The 24,595-nt window shown below is 44.5% G+C and overlaps 1 long non-coding RNA gene across 1 annotated transcript in view; it reads left to right on the top strand.

Moving 5' to 3' along the window:
• The window catches only part of LOC310837056, a 36,145-nt gene extending 18,968 nt beyond the window's left edge, over positions 1 to 17,177 (top strand). Inside the window, exons 2-3 of the long non-coding RNA XR_014560387.1 lie at positions 11,489 to 11,596; positions 17,060 to 17,177. This is a non-coding gene — a long non-coding RNA (uncharacterized lncRNA). The remainder of the gene's footprint in view (positions 1 to 11,488; positions 11,597 to 17,059) is intronic.
• The last annotated feature ends 7,418 nt before the right edge of the window (positions 17,178 to 24,595 follow it).

The following is a 24,595-nucleotide window of genomic DNA, read 5'->3' as shown; positions in this document are numbered from 1 at the left end:
GTGTGAAAGAGCACCCTAATTTTAATTTGCATTTGAGACTGTATTTAGGCTACTTTCTTGAGCCTTCCCTTGTACCTCCCCCCTCCCCCTCCTGTCAGGTGTTCCAATCTATAAAAAATTATTATTGCTTTCACCCTATTTTCTGACAGATGGGAGTCCAAATAGAAAATAGCAGAAATTGATTTTGCACCTCTGTGGCCTTGGGGTGCTTGCACATGTTTTTCTTTAACAAAACCTAAAAAAGCAGCACAAGTGCTCCAGAGCAACTAATTGCTTTTAGTTGACAAACTAGAGCATGCCCAGAGAAGGTGAGGTGTCTGGAAACTAGGGCTGTGCTGGAGTCTGAATCAGATTTGGCTGGAATCTGAATCAAATTGCAAAGCTTCTAAGGACCGTCCCAGAATTACAGAAGCCATCCCAGTTTCTGATTTGACCCTGGAATGTTCCAGTTTTCCTATTTCCTTCCCCTTCATGTCTTGGAGAACAATTAAAAGGTGTGTGTGTGTGTGTGTGTGTGTGTGTGTGTGTTTGTGCGCATGTGCGTGCAAAAATGAAGGAAATGGTGAAGTTCTTCCTGTAATTTTGAAGGAAAGTGTAACCAATCCACTTTAAATTATTTAATTGCAATGCTACAGCAGCCACCAATTTTTTAAGGAAACGTGTGGAGTGTTTATTCCTTTATTGTAAATTGATCCTTACACTGCAAGCCTTTACATGTCTCCTTAGAAGTTAGTCTCACTGAATTCAATGGAGCTTACTCCCAGGTAACTGGGTAAAGACTGTGCAGCCTTGCACTGCATTCCTAAGCATTTTTACTCAGAATTAAATCCCACTGAGTTTAAAAGGGTTTACTCTCTGATATGTTCCTTATCATTCTCACATTTCTTGCTGGAAATTAGCAACATCTCACTAGAAATTGCCATCGATGCCAGCATCACTCCTCTGCAGATGCTGCTGGGCAGATGAGATGCCCAGTGGTGGAGCTTCAGGCTCCGGCACCGGGGGGTGGAGAGCAGGCGGGGATGGGGCTGGCACACGTCCCAGGGGCATGGCAGCAGCGATGGCACCCCGCCGGGATTGTGCTGTCGGGGGTGGTGCACTCCCCCCGCATGCCTTTTCCTCTGCCAGTGGAGGCACCCATGGGGACACCCCCTCAAGGGCTTCTGCTGTCTGAGGCAGCAGCCTCACCCTACCCAGTTTCTGCCCTGGCCCTGTACAATATGATGGCAACTGTTTGCCCCTGTGACCAGTCAGGCCACAGCATTTTGTGCTAGTACACATGCTTTCCAGGATGTGGGTGGCACTGTGGGTTAAACCACAGAGCCTAGGGCTTGCTGATGAGAAGGTTGGTTGTTCAAATCCCCACGACGGAGTGAGCTCCTGTTGCTTGGTCCCTGCTCCTGCCAACCTAGCAGTTCAAAAGCACACCAGTGCAAGTAGATAAATAGGTACCACTCTAGCGGGAAGGTAAACAGCATTTCCGTGCGCTGCTGTGGTTCGCCAGAAGCGGCTTACTCATGCTGGCCACATGACCCGGAAGCTGTACGCTGGCTCTCTCGGCCAATAAAGCAAAATGAGCGCTGCAACCCCAGAGTCATCCGTGACTGGACCTAATGGTCAGGTGTCCCTTTACCTTTATCTTACACATGTTTTCTACACTCGGAATGAACTGATCTTCCAGTGTGGCAGCTCCTCTGGAGCTCTTACATGGCACTGTTTTCCATGTCTGCTAAAAACCTTTTGGTATAGGCCAGGCTAACCAGACATGTACATTGTAGTATGTATTTGGCATGCATCTTAATATATATTTGCATGCATTTAAATATGTATTTATCATATATAATGCATGTATTTTAACAGCTGAACTAATTTGTATTTTGGGTTGTGGGGTTTTGTTTGTGTGTGTGTGTGTGTGTGTGTGTGTGTGTGTGTGTGTGTGTTTGGCCAGCTTGCTTTTAACATCTTACTTTTGTTGATCATTTTAATTCATGTGTGGTTTATACAGTTAAGCAGTATACAGATTCTGTTACATAATTAAAGAGTCGCATTTTCTGGGCCCACCTCAGTCAGTGCACTCGGTGAACAAAGATGTAAAATTATATGACCTTGTTGAAATTCTCTTAAGCTGCCACCACTGCTCCAGCAGACCTTTCCGGTGGGACTTGACCTCTCTGGACCAAATAGCTGTAACTACGTAGATAACAGTCCTTTAAGACATTCTCGGTGGTGACATGCATGAGCCTATCTGACCTGGCAATATGGAAAGATCACCTCAAGAGGTGGTACATCAGATAACAATACATGTCAAGATAGATATCAACTGTTTCTGGTAGGTCACCCTACAGAATGAGGTCATGGGTAGTGTAATGGGATCTAGAGCCTTTCACCTCCAGGTTACAAGCATCATATTGAATCTAAGTCAGTGTCGGTTAAACAAACAGGGCTCAAAACAGTGTCTGAGGAGCTCTTGAAGTGAAGGGCAAAGACAAGCAGTGTGTCGGCAACTTGGAGAAGAAAGAAGTGGCTGGGTGCATCTCAGGTGATGGGGAAAATACTAGACTGAAATCAATGGACAAAAAGCCAGGAGTTAAAGTAGTTCCATCCATATTCTTGTAGCAAACTCATGGGCTGCTAACACAACATACATCTGAAGCACATTTGTTGTTGACATCTGTCTGGAAAGACAATGAAGTGCAGCTCTGGGGGTGAGGTCAAACAGCTACCTTAGCATTACCAAAGTGACCTCAGGGCACAAACCTGGACAGTGTTTATGGAGGTCCTGGGCTGCCCAGATGACAAGACCCTACTCTTAGTCTTGCTGATGTGGTCCAAAGAAAAGAAGAGCAATAGCACCAACTAGGCTGCAGGATTTACTAGAAGGAGGCATACAAGGCCATCCAGGAACTTCACTCTGGATTTGTGTAGAGTTTGCTCCTTAGCCTTTTCTTCTTCCAAAGTTATCCAGCAAGGTAGTGGAGGTTTAGAATCAGAGTTCTCCTCAATGGGCTATCTTCCCAGGTTGAGGAGCCCCACCTGTCCCTCACCTCCCTCCACAGCTTGTGCAAAAACCACCTTCTTGATCATTGGACCCACTGCTGGTCCCATCCTTTCAATATGTTTGGCATCAGCTTGGCTTCAGGAGTTGCCAGAAGGAGGAGTACAAGGCACCATCCAACTATCTTAGGGACTCCAAAACACATTTAAAACACTTGATTTCCCCCAAAGAACCCTGGGAACTGTAGTTTACCTCCCACAGAGCCTCAATTCCAGCACCTTTTAAAATCCCAGGATTCTCGGAGGGAGGTCATGTGCTTTGAATAAGAGGCTGCTGGATCAGACCAGTGGCCCATTTAATTCAGCACCCTGTTCTCACAGTGTCCTATCAGATGTCTATGGAATACCTGGCAGATCTGCACACACTGCCCTGTTCAGACCAAATCAGTCAGTCAGTCAAGTTTATTGCTTATAGCCAAAGGCTGCTGCAATGTATACAATGTCATTCAATAAAATATATACTAGTTTGATACAAAAACGTAAAATATTTGCATTGTCAAAACATGACCTAATCTGCACAAAGCTATTGTTGTTGTTTAGTCATTTAGTCGTGTCCGACTCTTCGTGACCTCATGGACCAGAGAACGCCAGGCACCTCTGTCCTCCACTGCCTCCCGCAGTTTGGTCAAACTCATGCTGGTAACCTCGAAAACACTATCCAACCATCTCGTCCTCTGTCGCCCCCTTCTCCTTGTGCCCTCCATCTTTCCCAACATCAGGGTCTTTTCCAGGCAGTTCTATAGCACAAAGCTATAGAAACTCCTTAATATACAAATTGAAACATCAGACAATAAAATTTATAAGCTAAAATCACCACGGGGCCACTAATATATTAAAAGTAATATTAAATAATACAATAGACAATCATGTACAAAGTTTAGTGAGAAACATACAGTTTGGTGTACCCTTGGGCAACCAGATGCCAAAATTTCCCTGAGTCCTTTTGAAGTGCTGCATCTCCCAGTGCTTTCCACTGTTGCTCATAATATATTTGTTTCTTACTTTTAAGTAATAGTTTATAACTGTTTCGTAATTGAGCTACCTCAGCTTGTAGAGCAAGATTGTGCTTATTGTGCTTTAAGTTCAATTTTCTAAGTTCCCTAGATAGACATTTTTTACTATTCTGACTTTCCTTATCGAACCATGTCTGTCTCTTGAACTTTTTATTTTTGATCACATTGGTTGTGGTCATCAGTGGGCGCATTCGGTTAATTATATTCTCAGTCTGATTACATTTCCTGTTTCTAACAACATTTCCCCCTTTAATAAAGCAAACTTATGGGAATCCAGGATCTGGATCATTTTTTCCTGGACCTGTGCATTTCATTTTAACCTTCTATTTCCAAGTATCAGATATTCCATTTCATCCAATATTTGGGGGGAAAGTGGTCACTTTCAGCTCTGGGGATTATCCTAAGTGTGTCTCGATTAACTGGCACATTATTAGATGTTAGGATATAATCTATGGTGCTAGTAAATCCACTGAGGGAAATAAAAGCAAAATACTCCCCCTGATCCCCTTGTCCATGCCCATTACATAACAAAATATTGTGCTTAATTATAAGTTCACAGAGGTATTTCCCAGCGTAGTTGGAGGTGGTGTCCATTGCTGCCCTCTGGCAGATTTCGGGTTCGTCCTCCAAGTTTGGTTCAGATAATATTGTATTTTGTGGGGAGAGAAGGCCAATCCGGGCATTGAAGTCACCCCCCAAGACAAACCGAGGGTTGGGGGACAAAGAATCTATACTTTCGAGTATACTTCCCCAATATGAACTCAGTTCCCCACAGGACTTTACTGGGGGAATATACATGCAAATACAGTATTTCTCAGAAGACTATCAGAGAGGAACAATGCTAAAAAATTAGAGGTGGTCAGCAAGGGGAACAGTTGAATTATTACATTAAGAGATGTTGACACCAGCCCCCCCAGCCCCCTGCTAGGCCTTCCATGCTTTGCAGTTTTAAGTGCTGGTTGGGTGTAACTTGTAAAAACCTGTAATTCAACCGTAGTATCTTCTTTTGCCCAGGTTTCTTCCAGGAAAATGATATCATGTGTTTGTAAATAGGAACAGAAATCAATTTGTTGAATCTTGTTCAGCCACCCTGTTATATTCCATGATAAAAGTTTGATTGTTTTATAGTGATTTCCTCTTAGTAAATTGCTGGTCATTGTGCTTTTAGAGTTTGCCAATTTTTGAGGCAACAGGGTATCATTTATATTAGTAGTGTGATCCAGATGTTCAATAATTTCAGTCATTGGGCATGAAGTGCTCACATTTGTGTTCACTGGATCTTTACTTTGCAAATTACTCACCAGCGGAGATTCCTTAAGCGTAGTTCCTAACTCCTCCTCATCTAAATATCTCATCTTTGTCCAGAACTCCGGTGGTTTTGTAGATATCAAGCAGTTATGGACACTGGGTCTGTTGTCAGTCTCTACCTCCGATTCTTTGTTCTCTTTCAACATCTGGCTCATAAGGTCAAGCCTCTTGATAACTGTTTGTTGCTTTTCCTGAGAGAGGTTCCTAAAGGAGTTGAGGAAATCATCTTCCAAGGGATTATACTGATGTTGAGTATGATTCTGTGGATTCAACTTGGGCATGTCTGTTTCCTCCCAGCTTATCAAGTTTGTTTGCGATGTCATTTCTTCCATTGGAGATCCAGGCTTTGGTTTTATGGGTCGCTTTGTAGCCCAGTCCTCATCTTGCATAAGGGCACAACAATAGAATTGAGAAATACCCGGGCTGGAAAAACTCCTCTGCTTGACAATCTGGGTTTCAACTTGTGGATCAGTAAGGGCAGTCTGGTAAAGGAAAAAGTTAACATGATTTTTTGGAATTGGTTTGTGGTATTCAGGGATTCAGTCCCAACTAGATTGATCTCTGTAAGTCCAATTCCAAGTAAGTCTGATAGATGTCGTTTGGCACGCTGGGTGCCTTTCCAGTTAGGAGTTTGATCTGAACTTCCACAGATTGTCATGCAGATCTTTTTTGGTTGAAAGATTAGATGAATTGATTTTAAGTACCTCTACACATTCTGTGTTGAGCTTAGGGGTCTACTCTTGTTGACGCCATTTCGCTTTGGTGGTCTATTGGTACCTGCTTATTATTAACAGATAATCTATGGACCTCTTGGGATAATTGAGTTTTTGGGAGGTGATACCTCAAATTTGTTGGAAGATGTGTTCAACCATTCTTGCAATTAAAGTTAATTGGTGCTTTCCCTACTTGTTATTTCTTCCTCTATTTGAAGCTGAGAGTCAGCTTGCCCCATCGCTGAATCTAGTTCTACACTCCCACTCCAAGTATTCTCCTCACATTCACAATCAACTTCAAGAGGAGAAAACCGTTTTTTTTTTTTGTTGAAACTAAAAACAGATTTATTAAATCCATTTTTGATTGTTTGAGAGCTGGTGAAAGGATTGCCTCTTCTGTATCCCTGTAGCATTTACAAGCAGGCATAATAATGCGGTGATGAGTAAACAAAGAGAGGATTCCTTAGCAGAAAAGGAAAGGAAAAAAGTGTGCAGTTTATTCTGTTGAAGAGCTTCTCTCTGTGATGACTGCCAGGAAGTCAAAAAACAAAGTGTAAAAGGGAGCTGGCAATTAACAGCTAGCAGCTAACGGCCTGCCTGCCCAGGATGCTTCTTGCAGTGCTTGCCCAGAGTGTTTCACATAACATAGATAAGAAAGTGCTGATAAGTTCTCAGTGAATTGATAAGTTTAAAAGTGGAAAAGGGAAAATCACTTCCCTGCACAGCAATTAAAGTCAATTAGAGTCCTGCAGAGCTCCGAAGCCTGCTTTCTGAACCTGTACAGACCAAGTGGATATTTAAGATCTTCAGAAGAATTTCCACTTGCTTTTCAGCATGTAACCCTAGTGCTTCAGCCAAAACCTCATCTTCCATGCACAATAGGGAGCTATCAAGAAGCTTGGGGAAACTCCAGGTTTGTAGGAGTACCAAAAAAGGTGGTGGAGCATAAATACCCCAAGCAAAACACAAACCCAGAGTGGTGACGACTAAGCATGCTGAGTGGATATGAAATGCTGAATGTCGTGTGTGGCAGGGGAATAGAAAACGGGAGGAGTGAAAATGGAGTAGCTTAGGAAAGGGCATGACTGACTGGTGACCACTTTAAGCAGGAGCACACTGTTACATTTTGTTGAAAGTCTCACTCATTCAGTAAATAATTTTGAAACGGGAGGCATGCAAGAGCAGTTTGTGCTATGACATGGAAGCATGGGCAGAGGGGCTGATAGTCAATGCCTTGGGTGTCCCTAAAGCATGCACTTCCTTCCAGAGGTGATCCGTGTGGGTTGATTGAAAGATGCGATCCATTCACAAGCCAACCCTTTTAGCCTACAGGGAGGTGTCATGAATTCTAAAGCTTGATAGGTGGGTGTAGAGGTGGGTCAGGCAGGGAAGTGCAGCTTGATGTGGAAATAGACACTGTTCCTAAATCATGCAGACATGCTCATGCAGCTACTTGCTTGTAACTCCCCGTAGCCCCATCTCTTGAGCGGTGCTGGAAGCATGTTAGTCTATAAAAAAATCTATTTTTTGAAAATCCAAAGCCGTAAATTTGCTTGGCTAAAAGGCAATGTTACTTACTTCGTCTGCTTCTTTGAAAAAATTAGTCCCAGCAGGTGAACTATTACACTTTCTGAGGATGCAATGTGTTGTGTTTGCATGCTGAATGCACTGAAAAGTCATCAGTTACAGTGTTGCTATTACAACTTGTAGAAGCAGCAACAAACCATGACCTTATTTATCAGCCAGATCTGGATTTGCAGACTATTCTGCTGCCTTTGTGAAAGAGAACAAAAAGGCATTCTCACCTTTTCCTTGCACAATTGCCATTGCGTTGAATGTGTGCAGCTGCTCACAAGTGTCTATGCATGGCTCACATTCATTCCAGCTGAGGCATTTTGGGTGCGTTTTTGCGCTCAAATCCTTTCATGAAAGCCAGACATCGGAAACCTGTTTTCCTGCATAAGTTATCGGACTACATCTCTCATCAACCTCAGGTAGGATGACCAATGGTCAGGGACAAGGGGAGTTGTAGTCCAGCAACATTTTAGAGTGCTACAGGTTCACTACCCCTTATGCAAGTTATTCCAAATAAAGCATTTTTGTAGTTGCACTGACATTGTAGCATGTTCTAGTTCTCCTAGTGTTCCTGTTTCCTGTGTTTTGAAACAAAGAAGGAACTTGCTGGTTTACAGGTACTGGCATAGTGACTAACAGCACTGGTAATTTTCCCTCTGCAATAAGGCCCACTATGTGACTGTTCTCAAGTCACTTTGAACCCCCCACCCCAGCTGCAATATGGGGACAATACTGCTAGGATTGTGGTGCAGGCTACAAGAAAATGAGTTGTATCCAACTAAGTTCTGCCCAGAGTAGACCCTTTGAAATGAATGAACCTAAGTTAGTCGTGGCCATTAACATCAATGAGTCTACTCTGAGTAGGCCTAGCATTGGATACCCTTGTGCTTGTGGAGTGTTTTGAAGTTCTGTAACTCTGAAGTTACAGAAATGCAAAATCCTCAGTTGGTTCTGAAGGCACGTAGTGAAGCAACCTTCCTGAGTCTAATCAGGAGCAACCTTGCTCCCCATGGTGGCTTTAAAAGAGGATTAGACAAACTCATTGAAGGTATGGCTATCAACGGCTGTGTTCTGCCTCCATGCCGGAAACCACAGGAGAGTAGGGTGCTCTTGTGGAACATAGGGTTGTACCACATCAGACAATTGGTCATTCTAGCTCAGCATTGTCCACATTGACAGGTGGTGGCTCTTGAATATTTCAGGTGAAAAATTCACCATGCCCTACCTGGAGATGCTAGGGGTTGAACCTGGGACTTTCTGCATGAAAAGCATATGCTCTGCCACTAAGTTGCAAATCTCTGCTTGGGTCCTGCTTTCAGGCTCCCCACAGGCATCTGGTTTTCTTTAAAACTGTAAACCACCTTAGGTGTGGAAAGCCAGTATACATATGCAATGAATGAATGAATGAATGAATGAATGAATGAATGAATGAATATATCTGGGTGGCCACTATGAGAGAAGGGTGCTGGACTAAATAGGCCATTTGATTGGTTCTAGAAGGCTCTTTCTTTGTTCTTATGATAGGAGAAAGGATATGTGTACTTAATTAATATTACTAAGCATAGCTGTTAATAGTAAGCATTCAGGGGGCTGATAGTTATTACAGATTAATTAACATGGGAGGAATGATAGTACCGGTGTAGAGTTCATGCTTTATTCAGAATTGGGACAGATAACATTGTGTCCTCCAGAGGTTATTGACCTACAGATTCCATGTTCAGTGACCATTGGCTATGTTGGTTGGGGTTGCTGGGAGTTGGAGTGCACCACATCTGGAATGTGCAATGTTGGCTACTCAACAGAAGGCCCCATCCTCAGTGTCTGGCATCTCCTATTAACAGCATCTGGTAGACATTGATGGGAAGGATCCTTCTCTGCTTGAAACCCTGCAGAACCACAGCTAGTCAGAACAGACAATATTGGGGCCAAATAGTCTGATCTGGTATAAGATAGGTACCTCTATTCCAGTGTTTCCAGCTGGTTTTGGACTACTTTTCCCATAGTCCCTGACCACTGGTCCTGCTAGCTAGGGATGATGGGAGTTGTAGTCCAAAAACAGCTGGAGACCCAAGCATGGGAAACACTGCTCTACTCCTAGCTTAAAACCCATTTTTAAGGAAAGGGACAGGGACAATAGTGCCATTTTAGCATACACTGTTTGCATGCAGAAGGTCAAGGTTCAATCCCTGACATCTCTAGGTAGGGTTGGAAAAGTTTCCCTGTTTGATCAATGGAGAGCTGCTGCCATTAAGTACAAACAACACATGCTAGATGGGCCACTTTAGCTTTGCCATCTGATGTGCTGGGCCATAGCTCAGTGGCAGAGTATATGCTTCTCCTGCAGAAGGTGGTACGTTCAATCCTCAGCATTTCCATCTTGGGCATGGAATATCCCCATCTGAAACCTTGGAGTGTTTCTGCCAGTTCTTATAGACAATCACTGGGCTAGATAGACTAGTGGTCTCACCATGGAGTTCAGTGGCATGCTCTTCTGTACAAGGTCTATTTTATACAAAGAAGACATTGCAGTTGCTTCATATGTAACACATTGACTCTGGCTCCAGCATTAGCACAAGGCCCTTAGTTGATGTCAGTTTTAATAGTGTTCTTGTTAGTGGGACCCAACCATCTAAAAGAGTATCATCCCCAGTACCAGCTGCCTCGAACCCTATGATTGGCAGGTCAGGCCTTGCTGGCAGTGCTGACTCATAACAGGACCTTTTCAGTGGTGGTTCCCCAGTTGTGGGATGCCCTCCCTAGTGAGGTGCACCTGTCTCCATCATTTAGTAACTTTCAGGAGGAATTTGAAAACATTCCTGTTTACCTGAGCATTTGGTGGTGGTGGAATACTGTCCCTGGCAATCCCAAGATCAGATGATGCAAGGATGTTTTTAACTGAAACTGCTTTTCAATGGTGTGTTTTATTGTAATTGTTTTTAGGATGTTTTGGCCAGTTTTAGAATGTCTTTGCTTTTACATTCTGTATCTGTTTGCCACCCTGGGCTCATTCAGGAGGAAGGGCAGGATATAAATTTGATCCAACCAATGATATTATCACTATCATTTCCCATTCCAAAGCACTGCTGGGGAGAGTGAAAGAAAGACAACGGCATTCATAAACAAAGCCAAAGAACAAACTCAAAACCACAATGAATGGGGCTTCTGAGGGTAATCAATTTGCATAAATTTCCCTTGTCAGGAAAGCAGGCAGGCTGAAAAAGTTGTGATGGGCACGGTGACCTCATGCCACCTTGATTTACATTTTCCACTAGGGACCCACTCATTACATCCATGTCTCATAATAATCATAACTCCATGATTGCTACACATCTGAAAATGGCTTGTGCAGGTCCCAGGGCAATTAGTCTCAATGGTGTTATCAGAATGGATTATTTCACAATTATTGTAATTTGACAGATGCAAAGGTGTGGGGGGAGAGGGTGGGAGGCAAGGCTTTCCATCACGTCACACAGTGTCGGTTAATAATGGGAACATACAGCCATTAAGAAAAACATGGGCTCCTTTGCTTATTACTACCATGTTCTGCCTTGTTCACACTCCGCAATAATTCATGCCTTCAGTGAAGCATGGGTAGCTGAGCCTTCAAGTATGGATAAATTGCCAGAGTGGCAAAAACTTACAAATGAGCAAGGGATGCCTTGAATATATGTGTTCATTTAAATGTGGGATTTGCTATTTCCTTGATTCAAATGCAGTTTTATCCTGAGCATCCAAAACAGAACTGCCCACATCGTAACATCATTATACAAATCTAGGGTGAGATCACACTTGGAATACTGAGTATAATTCTGGCTCTCTCACCAGATATGGAAGAGCTCGATATGGTTCAGAAAAGAGGCTACAGAAGGGAATGGAACAATTCCCATTTGAAGAAAGGCCATAACATTTAGGGCTTTTTCGTTTAGAGAAAAGGTGAGTAAGTTGTGAGTTGGGTTGGACTGTCCCAGAACAATCCATGGCTATCAAGGGGTGGGGCATCAGTCAGGAAGGAGAGGCAGGCTGCATTGGGAAACCCCACAAAAAAGCAGAGACCTACCTGACTGGTGGCTGTGTCTTCCCAGGAGAAGGTAGGCCCAACATTGCAACTCTACTTCCTTCCTGCTTCCTTGCAGGATCAATGACTCCACACAGCAGCTGTTGAGTGGAGACATTAATCCTGTGAGGTGTACATTGGAATGTACCAGTAAGTGGCATTCCTACAGGATCTGACCCTGTATGATCCCAATGAACCCAGACCCTTTAAAAACTCTATTTTAACCATATGTTTTGAATCCCTTAAAAAAAAACCCCTTAGCTACCCCCATTGTTTGGGGAAAGTATTCACAATTAGGTGGGTGGTCTCTGGGGCGGCAGAGGGTGAACTGGCCCCATTTGGCGGTCACAAATCAGAGGGTGGATCAGTGGGGTCTGTGCACAGCCTACAAATAACACCCTCCCAAAAACCAAAATCAGCACACACCACTAGACTATTTCCTAACATGTCAGGGTAAATATTATAGTTTTCCAGCTATTTATCTTCAGTGATATGTGAATTATCTCTCCTCCCACCCATGATAATTTGAATATATTTGCAAAAGCTTGAGGGAGTTAAAACTGTTCTACAGAAAGATTCCCCCCTAAGTCATAAAGAAATGTGTTCTACCCCCCCCCAAAAAAAACCCTACCGCAATTCTTCAACTAGCCAAATATCTCAGGGAAATAAGGTAGTCAGACAGATAGACTTTTATGTGATATCAACATTTGCATATTTTTCCCTCACTGTCTCTCAAAGAGAAGCAATGATGTGGACAGAATGGTGATGCTTCATCTCTTTCTTTGGGGAATTTCTTATATCATAAAGTACTAAAAGAATTTTTAATTGGACTCATTTTATTTTATTATTATTTTAAAACATAACCCGACAATGCGCATATGAACCCCCATGGTTCCTCAAGGCTTCAATAAGCTGCCAAATAATATTATGGGAGTTATAACTGGATTAATGAAAAGCATGTAACAAAATTATCATCATGAGGAGAAATTATCCTATTGGGGACTTCTGCTCAAATGGGGAAAACAAAATTTGTGATAAGATGTAAAGAAATCTCCCTCGCATAAATTGTCCTGACTTTGTTACTTCAATAAATAAGCCAGCAATGCATTCCTTGCTGGGGTACCATTCAAAGTATATGTAAAGATTCAGGCACACTAGGCATAGAACAGCATTTCCCCAACCTGGTGCCCTCCTGATGTTTTGGTATACAACTCCCATCAACCTTGACTGGGAGCTGATGGGAGCTGTAGTTCAAAAGTCCAGCAGGGCTTCTGGTAGGTTCCAAAACTGTGTGCTAGGAGACAGTGCCAAAGCACAATGAGAAATCCATAAATTTAACTGTATGGCTTTCTGGGCAAGGCAGGGGAGCTGTCCAGCAGGCTCCGTCAGGGGCTAGTACTGAGAAATAAGGGAGCTGTCCAGGAGGTTTGCTAGACTAGGAGCAGGTCTAGGAAGACTGTTGCACCAGCAGCTTCCAGGCAGCATTAGAAGTTTTAAGTCAGGGATGGACACTTGTAACTCCCCAAATATTGTTTGACTGAAACACCTGTGGTTCCTAGAAGCTGTCAGAATGTGACAGAGGCCACACCCCGGGAAACAACTTCAGCTGGCTGGCTAAACCAGGTGAATGAATCTCAAACCTTCTGTGAGTTAGGGACTCCCCCCCCCCCGCATGTGAAAGCAGGCTCTGGTGGATTGAACTGATGAGAGCAATGGTGGGTTTAATGGTCAAGAAGGCAGTTTCTGCACATGCTGTAGATGAAAGTGATGGGCAGATGGGACTTGCCAACAGCCATGTGTAGTCTAGGACTTTGCTGTGCATGTGCCATTTATACCAGTTTACACTAACATTGTAATATTGGGTTGTATGGGATATTAGGGAAGGGCTAGTACCTCAGGTGGAGGCACATTGTGCTCCTTCTGTGGTAGTTTGTCCACCTTTGGTCCCTACCATGGGGAAGGGAGCCCATCTAGGCAGAGGAAACTCTGATCCTAAACCTCTGCAGCCTTGTGGGGTATCTTTGAGAGTAAAAAAGTCTAAGAAGTAAACCCTACACAAATCCGAAGTGGAGTCCTTAATATGCTTGGATGGCACCTTGAATTCCTGCAGCCAAGTCAGTGCCAAAGGTATTGCTCTGCTTTCCTTTCAACCTCCTCTGTGAGGCCAAGGTTTTGTCTTCTGGGAAGCCCAGGGCCTCCATGCACAATGTCCATGTTTGTGCCCCAGAGAAGTAACTTTGGTGCTGCAAATACAACGATTTGACTTCACCCCTGGAGGTGCACTCTATTGTCTCTTGAGACAAATGGATGCCTACAACAACAGCTCCTGAGATTCTGGCCATTGGATATGCTGGCTGGGGCTTATGGGAGTTTGAGAGATAAAACCTGGAGGGCCATAGGTTTACCACCCTGACTACCTCAGCCTTCTTGGTGTTCCTCAGCTTACCACTGTTACAGAACAGTTTCTGTTGAAGATGTTTTTTGGCATGGATGGGTGGGATTATACTGGCCCCATGCTGAAGTTTTTACCATGTAGATTACCAGCCTCCCATCAATTAAAACAGCTGTTGACTGGAGTGGTTTGAGTGATGTCTCATGGATTGGAGAACCTGGCCAGGACCTTGAGATTCCTCTGTGTTAATTGCATCAGAGATTCCTAGGCTCCCACTGTCTTACTGAGAACTTGTCTTGTAGATTCATTTCCATGCATAGACACAACTGTCACATTTGCTCATTTTCAGAACACTGGAACCTCATGTGCACATTAAGTTTTAAATGTATTTGCAAAAGGTTTAGTTCTCCCTTTCCCTTTTTATAATTATATTGAGCTGGACCTCAGCTAACCCCACAGATCTTTCAGTCTACATCTGTTTAAATTTCTTGTTTGTCTATTGCAGTGTGAACTGGGTGTCATTTAATATCTCCCTTGCCACTCATCCTCATGTTGGAAGCAAGCAAAGTTCTCTGCCTCTCTGCCTAAACCTGTGCATCCATTGTCCTTTGTCAAAGGCTTATTTTCTCCTTTACTGACATCCTCCTATATTTGCCAGGTCTTCTTGTTTGCACTTAACCAAATTGCAACCATCCTTTTACCTACCTTAGCCTACCTTGTCATTTTTTAAGCACTTCTTTAGACTTCTTTCTGCCATTGCAACACTTTGTTGTACAAATGTTTTGCATCTTTTTGCACCCCTGGTGCTGGGATGTGATTAGATGCTAGAATATATATTTATTAGATATTTTCCTTCCTCATGTCTGTAAGTTTAGCAGAGTGCCATCCCTTTGCAGCTTAAAATGGAAGCTTATATAGGCTAGTTTTAGCCTTTTAGTTTAAGTAATCCAGGATGCTTTAAGGCAGACTGGATTCTCCTGGTACTTCCCTCCCCCCCCCCCCTTAAAACAATAACCACTCACAAACAATTTTGAGAAAAGGTAAAAATTATGTTCACTCACTCGGTATGTTTCTTGAAGAATAACAGATACCACAGCTTTGTTCAGGCAGGCTTAAAATAGTAATTCAGTTGCAAAGACATACTTAAGTTTAGCTTAAAAATGGAGCCTGAACTTGGAGCTCGGACATGCAGATGTTGTCATGTTGCAAGCATGGTGAAGAAGAACAGAAAAAGGGTTTGCCCAGGCAGGCAGGAGGGATATATAGCTAAGGCCTTTTCCTCTTAGGACACATGGGGAGTGTTCTCACAGAGTTCTCTCTAGCAAATTTACAGGAATACAGTGTGAGGCTCAACAGCTACATGCACCTATCTGGCAAAACATGAATTGTTGGTTTGACTGCATTTAAATATCCCACAACTGGCAGCTGATTCATTAGGGAGAATGGTGCACTGCCCCATTAACCTCAGACTCTCCTCTCAGACCCTACCTCCCTGTTTCCTTACTTACAACCAGTGAGGGAGCAGCTGTGCCTACCATTCACTCTGGTTCCACCTACTATTGGTCTCCCTATCTTTTGCCCTACCAGTCCCAATGGGCACCAGCCACCACTACTCTGCCACATATAATGCCACACACACCCTGCCACTCTCCTCTGCACAGTTTTAAGAGGCTGAACACATAGTGAAACTTTTATTTGTGGGTGGGTGAGGAACAGGAGGAAGAAGCTGCTGGATGAGGGATGGATGACCTGTGGCTTTCCAGATCTTGATGGCTTATGACTTCCATCACCCCTGACTATTGGGCTATGCTGGGTGGGTCTTATGGGAGCTGCAGTCCAGCAACATCTGGAGGGCCAGAAGTTAGCTGCACCTACACTAGATCAACTGCTTACTAGCAAGCAGCCCAGTAGGGTTAGTGAGATGCTACAAGCTCTCTATTTCCTCCTGGTGGCTTCTAAACCTCAGAAGGTGTCATGGTAAGGATAGAGGAGAGGCTGGGAGAAGGCAGAGGCTGTCTCCCCAGGGAGGAGCAGGCAACTCTGAAGCTGGTAGCATAACATAACTGGTTGACGGTGGTAAGAATAAGTCTCCCCTCTCTGCCCCACCATGCTGAATCCAGCTACTTATGTCTGACAGTAAATGGCAGAAATACTTAGCACTGGTAGTTCTTAGGAGTCAGGACCCATTGACTCCCACATGCAGGGGACTAGGAGTCCCCCTGAAACTTTGGTGTTCTGTTTCATACCAATGCCACTTGTTTATCATTTCTTTTAAGTATTCTATAACATCCATTATATTCCTTACACTGCCTTTCAACTGTCAGCCCATAAAAATCCAGCCTGATCTTGATGAATTAAGTCATTTAATACTGATTTCAACCAGTTTGGCAACATAGATGCAAAAAGCTTATAGTCTTAAATCTAAGTCCTTCATCCTGGACCTGACTATAGCTGGGCTATGTGCATCATGGAAACAAATGCATACATTCCAGTCGTTCTACCCCTCTTGCCTCAATTTTTTAAAATCCTTCCTTTGCTGTCAAATTTATCATTGTAAGCTCCATAGGGATCTGTGTTCTTGTGCGAAGTGCAGTATGTAGTAATGTGTAGTAATGGAGAAGGACCACAGCTCAGTGATAGAACATCTGCTCTGCATGGAGAAGGTCCCAGGTTCAATCTGCTGCATTTCCAGGTAGTCATGTGAGTAACACCTGCTAGGAACCCTGGAGAACCTCAATCAGGTGGTCTGAACAATACTGTGCTAGCTTCACCAAGGGTCTTGCTTGGTCTAGGGCAGCTTCCTCAGTTCCTGTCTTGGTGATGGCACCATTATCCATACTTGTGTTGATCTTACTTGCTGAATACTATCACCAAATTAACATGTCTGCCTCTTGGTGATCTTAGTTCCTACCTTTGCTTAGTTTGTAGCTCAAGTTTATGTGTTCTTCAGGTCATAAGGATGTAATTACCGTACGTCAAATTAGAAGTTCAAGTTCTTCAGCCAGAATGAGAGCCCAATGATTGCCAGAGGTAGTCCCTCCTAGATACACATTGACAAAAAGTGATTTTTAAAAATAAGAAAAGAAAAAATGAGCTGGGTTGTGGTCTTTCCCACTATAAGTTTTAATTCCCCCAAATTCATCTTCAAGTTGGCCATTTTTCCGTCTGTAGACTGAGAGGAAGGGAGAGTGGGAGTGAATGAAAGTGATGACAATGAATAATTCATCGTGACAATGTCACCTCTGGTCTTGTCCACAGCTTCTCTGTAAATACAGTAGGATTTTCTCAAAACCCTATTAATTATTCAGAATTATCCGTGATCCATAACTCATTCTTGAGCATATGTTTTCTGGTTGTTTGATTCTAAAAGTGGAGTACCTTCCAAGGAAAGATCAGGAGTTTCACTTTATACCAGGGATTGAGAACATGCAGCCTTGCAGACATTGTTGGATCCCAATTCCCATCAGCTCCAGCAATCAGGGGTGGTGGGAGGTGTTCTGGCTCTCACTGCCTGATGAAGAACTGGAACCTGAGTTTCTGCTTCTGTCAAATTATTTAATGCATACATCTGAGTGATACATAGGGAAGGCACAGCAGGTGAATGGCATGGCTAAGTGCAAGCTGAGATATTCTTCCAACCAGCTACATGTTCTGAAGATCAGGGTGAGCACAAAACTTTGTGTTGCAAATGAGAGGTGCTTCAGCTCTGGGAAAACAAATGGAAACTACTGCAACTAGGCTGGGGCTGTGGGGTTGTTCATTTCAGGACTGGTGTCTCTGTGTCCTTGGCAACAGAGGCGCTGCCTTAGTATCCAACTTACTCTCTGGTGCTTCCCCTCTCCTTACTGACAGGAGGGACCGGTGATGGTCCTTTTGGAGGTGCCTGATATCACAGGAACAGGACACCACTCTGTGACAACCTGCTTGAACCTTCTGCAGGATCCAGCTCCTGATTTACTTTGATCCTGGTCCCTTCTGCCAGCTCCAACATCTCTTGAAGCCCCAGTTTTGCCTGCCTCAGTCCACTTGGGCCCTTCCCTGGGTTGTCTAAATCAAACTCCCTGATCTCTAGTCCAACAACAACTGGAGGGCCACAGATTCCCCCATCCCGGCTTACTGCATAAGAAAAGCTCCACCTCTTTCCAGCAAGGGTCAGCCAGAAAGCTGCATCTGAATTCAAAGCCTGTTCCCCAGTATGAGCAATTTGTCTCTAGTGTGAATACACTACCTAAGCACACATTCCTTTTCCCTGGTTACTGGGAGGGGCCAGGGGCAGGTGTGAAATTGAAGTAGGCATTGGTCAGGGGTCAGCAACCTTTTTCAGCTGTGGACTGGTCTACCGACACATTCTACACATGTAAAAACATGCTGATTCCCAGACCATCGGTGGGCCAGATTGAGAAGGCGATTGGGCCACATCTGGCCCATGGGCCTTATGTTGCCTACCCCTGGCATAGGTCATGGTCCAAGAAACAAAAGAAGCTTCTTCATTCTGGGAACTGCATTCCTGGAAGGGATATGAGCAGAGTATGTCTTTAGTTGATGCTCAGAAGGTGCAAAGAGGTAGCAGGAAGACATTTTGGATTCTCTCCTCTTTGGGATGTACCGGAAAGGTCTTCTGTTCAGGCTGCTTAGGCAATGATGTAATGGGAAGAGCAGCTTTCCTTGGTTGAGGAGGACCAGGAAAGCACTGTGGAACAAAGATGCTAGTTTATGTGCACTGCTGAAGAGGGTCCTTTCTCTTTCCAGGGGGTGGCTCTACAATGCTCCAGGGAAGACCAGGCTCTTCTGGATCCTGGCCATAGAGCTCCGTTCAGGGATGCCTTGCTATACAATAGTGAGAAGGTGGTGAATCTGGAATGGCCTCTGGTGCCCAAATCTGATATCACCTCCTAGCTTGAAAAAGGTGCAAGGGGGTGAACAGGGGGAAATGGCAGATTGATCTACCACCCACTGTCCTCTGTGGGATGAATCCTTATGTGTTTTTGATATTGTTGATGTTTTTTAAAATGTAATTGAACATTGCTTGTGAGCCAGTTTGGTAGGAAATATGTGCAAAGGTGGGGTATAAATCATTGCAATGAACAAATTCCACATTAGGTTGTTGGTTCATCTAGCCTGCTGTGTCCTGCAGTTGCTGTCCATCAGAGGTCTTTTAAATCACCTGGTGTCAGATCCTTTTAAGCAGAAGACTGTAAGCAAAGCAGCCACTCCACCACCTAACAATGGCCTAATACCTATACCAAGTCAGATCTTTGGCCCATCTAGCTCAATGGTGTCTGCACTGTCTGGCAGCAGCTGTCCAGGCTTTTAGGAAGGAGCCCTTTCCAGGCATTGAGTCTGGGACCTTTTTCATGCAAAGCAGATGCTCCACCACTGAGCCATGCACCCTCTTCTCAAAGTACATGCTAAACTTCAGTCTCCTTTGCCCTGCAGTGAATCAATTCTGATGCATGGGTCTGATTCCGTAAACCTAAGCAGAAGGTCACACTTTGAAAAAGAGACAGGAATGCCAACAAGGAAAAAAACCCCTCTCTCTATGTGTAATCCCATGGAACACAACCAGTTCTGATGCTAACTTAAAAGCAAACAGAGGAGAGATGTATCAATAAATAGATCTGAGCTACTGAGGGACGAGATCAGATGCCAAAGCCAAAAGATCTGAAAATGAGATTGTGTAAGAGTTATGATTCATGCACACTCAGTAAAAGAAGGCGAATGATAACAAATGCATTTACTAGTTCACATTCTGGTTACTGGATAAGACCTCCGTGTGTGGCCAGTCTTTTGGTGGTCAGGATTAAGGAATGGATGCAATATACAAAAGATTCAGGGCATTATATAAGCATAACTGCACTGTGTTGTAAGCTCTGAAGGAGTGCAAGTATAATATTGTTTTTCATTTTAAAAAAATGTGCTTGTTTTCTGCTAGGTATTTGTCATGTTTCTAATGCATGGATCCAGAACTGATCAATAACCAACCAAATTTAATAAGAAGAACTGTGTTCTTGTGGGAAAGGAGGCTAGTTGCCATGCCAACCATTGATCATCCCTGACAAGCTGCCCTACGAATGTACATCATGAGTTGGGGTCCTGATGGTGTGGGCTATCCTCTAGCCTGTCTGCAGGAAACGGGTTCCTAATTTCAATCAAGCTTTTTCTCCCTGGGAGATTTATAAGGCATCCATACCCATATTTAAGACTGTGTCTGTACACAAATTTGACCAGGGATCCCAGTTACCTTGAGTTCTCCATCATGCTGCTTCTTGTGCATATTTGAAAGCAGCAATGCTTCTGAATGCCCGTTGCTGGAAACGGCGGGTGGAAAGACTGTGCCCTTGCGCACTGATCCTGCTAGAGAGGCCTTCCCACACACATCTGGTTGGCTTCTGTAGGAACAGGATGCTGGACTATGGAGAACCATTCACCAGGTCAAGAGGACTCTTCTTATGTTCTTATGCAGTTCTTAAGAGCCTTTGTAAAAATATACAGTGAGCCTTGTCCCCCCATTTTTTTTATTTTTTTATTTTTTGAAAAGAACATCATAATCCTAGTTCCCAGAAACAACAGATGAAGTGGAAATCTTGTTGCGACAGGGAATCACATGACTGAATGCTTCTCCATAGAAAAGGAATTCCATTACACATTTAAAAAAAAATATGTGCAACGATGTTGATATAGAAATACATGTAGCCAGTCAATTAAAAAGCTCCCATCTTAACTAAAGGAAGAGAGAAAGGCGCCAAACCACGTCTTATTTGCTTGAATTTGCAGCTGTAAATGAAAAAACAGATTGTGAAACTTAGAGAATGTAAAAAAAATGAACAAATGTTTAATTTGACACCCCCTTTGGGCTTGAGACACTAGAGCACATGACCCTCCTGCCCATGGGCGTAGCCAGGATTTTTGTTAGTGGGGGCAGGCCTTTTGTGGGGGGGGGCTAGAACCTCAGTTTCTTATGTATTTTTTATTGATTTGTATTGATTTAGGGGGCAGCTGCCCCTCCTTGCCCCCTGGCTTCACCTATGCTCCTGCCCATCTCCCATTTGCACTGATTGCCAACCTAAATAGCATTTATGAAACATATTTCTAAAGGTTACACATTAACATACACACAGTCGTTGGGCCATAGCTCACTGGTAGAGCATTTGCTTTGCATGCAGAAGGTCACAGTTTCAGTCCCCTGCATTTTCTGGTAGGACTGGGAGAGGGTGCTGTGTGAGAAACCCCCGGGGAGCTGCTGCCAGTCAGTGTAGACGCTGAGCTTGTTAGACCAATTACCTGACTTTGTATACGGCGGCTTCCTATGTTCCTGTACCAGCTCCTGAGGCAGACAGGGGAAAGCAATTCCGAATTGCAACAGTGGCTGGAACAGTGAGAGAGATTAAGTACTCTCAGGGTCTCCCATTGCAAAAAAGAAAAATGTCATGAAGGTAGGTGGGGATTTAATTCATAAGGAACCACAGTGGTTGTGTCTCTGTAACAGAATGATCTGCCACAAGCAGAAACGTAGATTTTCGACTACTCCCCGCCCAATCCATCAGCCTATCTCCAAGACACACTCAGTTTGAAGCACATTTCGAGGTTTTGTGAGTTTTAAACCTTCCGGTTTCTTCCAGGCGCTGTCCTCGGTTCAGACAAAGCAGGTCAAATTCAAATACGGAGTGGAATTGAGGGGTATCTCGTCTCTCTCTCTCTCTGGGGCACACATCCAAAATGTCCGCTATTTTTAATTTAAGGAATTTTCACTAGAAAGGTTGTGGGGCAGGAAACCTCCTGCCCTACCCGCCACAGATTCGTTAAAGCCAGTTCCTCCACGTTAACTGAATTACATAAATACATACTTACCGGTTTGGATGCTACTGGAGGATAGAGAACAGTGGTCATTATTATTACACGGTGGAAGAGTCCCAGTAGAAGAGTTGACAGAAGACCCAGAGAAAATTCGCCTGTGTGTATTTTTGGTGGATGAGGGCGCGCGACTGCTAAAAAGCGCAAAGTTATGAACGTATGAATGATAAGGCTATCCGTAGCTATTAGCCACGATGGCTTGGCTTTGTTATCACGCCACTGTCGGAGGCAGTAAGCTTTTGAATAACAGCCTCCGGGAATCACAAGTGGCAAGGGCTCTTGCTCCCAGGTTCTGCTCGTGGGCTTCCCATGGGGGGATTGGCCGCAAAGTATTAGAACAGGATGTTAGCATGGATCGGACTTTGGTTTTACGCAGCTGCATGGCTCTTGCGTTCTTAGCGACTGTTCATTTTTACTCAGCAGCAAGTCTCGCTGAGTTCTATGGGGGTAATTCCCATGTATCCGTAGCCTGGCAGCTGGGATGTACGAGCAGGTGTGCAGGAGCGCACCGTCGAGGAGAGGCAAGTCCCTCGGAGACAGGTGGCTAAGAATGGGTTGGAGAACAGGAATGGGTATGTGCTGAATACATTGGGAGAGGCGTCTGGATGTCCATTTGAGCTAAAGTTAATGGGAGTGAAATACTGAAGTGTGCTTGTAATGAAGGAACTGGCTCGGGCTGATTTATGCCAGAACGCGCCTGCGCCGAAAAGAATTCCCAGCGGGAAAGGCAGCTGTGTGGTGTTTAAGGCGCCACAGAAACGTCGACCAAATTGCGTTTACCAGAGGCAGAAACTTGAAGAGCGGAGTGCTTCCTATGCAGTCTAGGCTTTGCACACCCCCCCGGGAAAAACAATACAACTCAATGATTCTGGTTTGGGAAAGTGAAGTTCTGGCGGGGAGACTTTTGACTCTCATTTGGACCAGGCCTGAAGGTCTGCGTCCCCTCGATTGGCGAATGCGGCATAAGGAAGTCTCAGGGATGGGCACTCCCTCTCCCCCTGGAAGATCTTCTCCTGGTCTTGGGAACGACGGAAGCTGCCACTTAGCTCAGAATTGTCTACTCTGACTAGCAGCGACTCTCCAGGGTTTCAGAATGGGGTCTCTTTCATACGTACATGGATGGAAAATGAACTTAGAACCTTCTGCATGCAAAGCAGGTGTTCTAGTACTGAGCTGTGGTCCTTCAGACAGCTGGAGAAGTTGGCTGTGAGTGGGGCGTGTGGGATCCCTGCTTCGTCCAGACAGGCCGTGACGCAGGAGTTAACCCGGGTCTGCTTCTCGCTACTGCTTTTGACGAACTTCCGCGAACTCCTTAAGGAGCGGATTCACGCCAGGAACAGAGGAACCACCTTCAGCTTGAGGGGCTGCTGCGAAGACTACCCACATCTCCCTGGCAGTCTCAGAATAATATACTGGAGGCATCATGGGTGTAGCCAGGGAGTGCAGGGGGGGGGGTCAGCTTCCCCACCTCCAAATCAAGTAAATAAATAAAAAATATTTAATTAACTGACCAATTGCATCGCAGATAACTCGTTTCTTCCCCGTAACATAAATCCTCCCCTCTAAAATAAATCCTGGCTACGCCCATGGGGTAATAGAGGGGGCATAATGCACTTCTGAGGAAATGGGATGACCTTTCTCTTATATGCTAGATTTCTCAAATAATGGTTGGTTTCTCATTACCGCTTCCACCCGAGGACAGGTGGAAGTGTGCGCCTGTATGCGCGCGAGTTACGCTTGTGCGCGGTGGGCGCTGACACACAAACCCCAGCCTGCGGCGCCGCCTACGCGCGGCTCTGCCTGTCTTCCTCTCGCTCTGATAATTTCAACTTCAGTGTGGTAAGCAACAAGTAATTCATCGCTAAATCAAAACCCGGATCTACATCCGGATTAAGATCAAAGGCGCTCTTTTTTTTCTTTTTGGCAGGGCAGAGAAGCTAACTCCCCTCACACAGTCTCTTAAACCTTTTAACCTTTCCCTCGTTCTTCAGAACCTGAAGTTTTAAGCTGGTGCATGCGCGTGAATGCAGTAACGGGTAAACTTTCCCTCTTCTCTTATTTGGGATGCTAAGAACAAGAAAAGAGACGCGGGTTTGCCAATCGGAAGGTTTGCCAATCGGAAGGTGGGCAGTTCGAATCCCTGTGACGGGGTGAGCTCCCGTTGCTCGGTCCCTGCTCCTGCCATCCTAGCAGTTCAAAAGCATTGCAAGTAGATAAATAGGTACTACTCCCTCGGAAAGGTAAACCGCGTTTCCGTGCGCTGCTCTGGTTCACCAGAAGCGGCTTAGTCCTGCTGGCCACATGACCCGGAAGCTGTCTGCGGACAAACGCTGGCTCCCTCGACCAGTAAAGGGAGATGAGGGGGCGCAACTCCAGAGTCGTCGGTGACTGGACCTAAGGGTCGGGGTACCTTTACCTTTAAGAACAAGAAAAGTTGACAACCTCCCCCAAGGTGTGCGTATGTATCATGTACATGTCCTTCTTTCCTTCCTTCCGTCCATCCATCTATCACAGCTGGAGGGGGGGAATCTCATTTTTCAACTCTTCGTCATGGATGCTTTAGCTGAGATTCCTGCATTGCAGGGGGTTGGACTAGATGACCCTTGGGGTTTCTTCCAACTCTAAGATTCTATGA

Source organism: Podarcis gaigeae (assembly GCF_964106915.1).
Source record: "Podarcis gaigeae genome assembly, chromosome: Z".
Taxonomy (NCBI): domain Eukaryota; kingdom Metazoa; phylum Chordata; class Lepidosauria; order Squamata; family Lacertidae; genus Podarcis; species Podarcis gaigeae.
The sequence above is the reverse complement of the archived record's forward strand: the minus strand, read 5'-3'. Positions and strand labels throughout refer to the sequence as shown.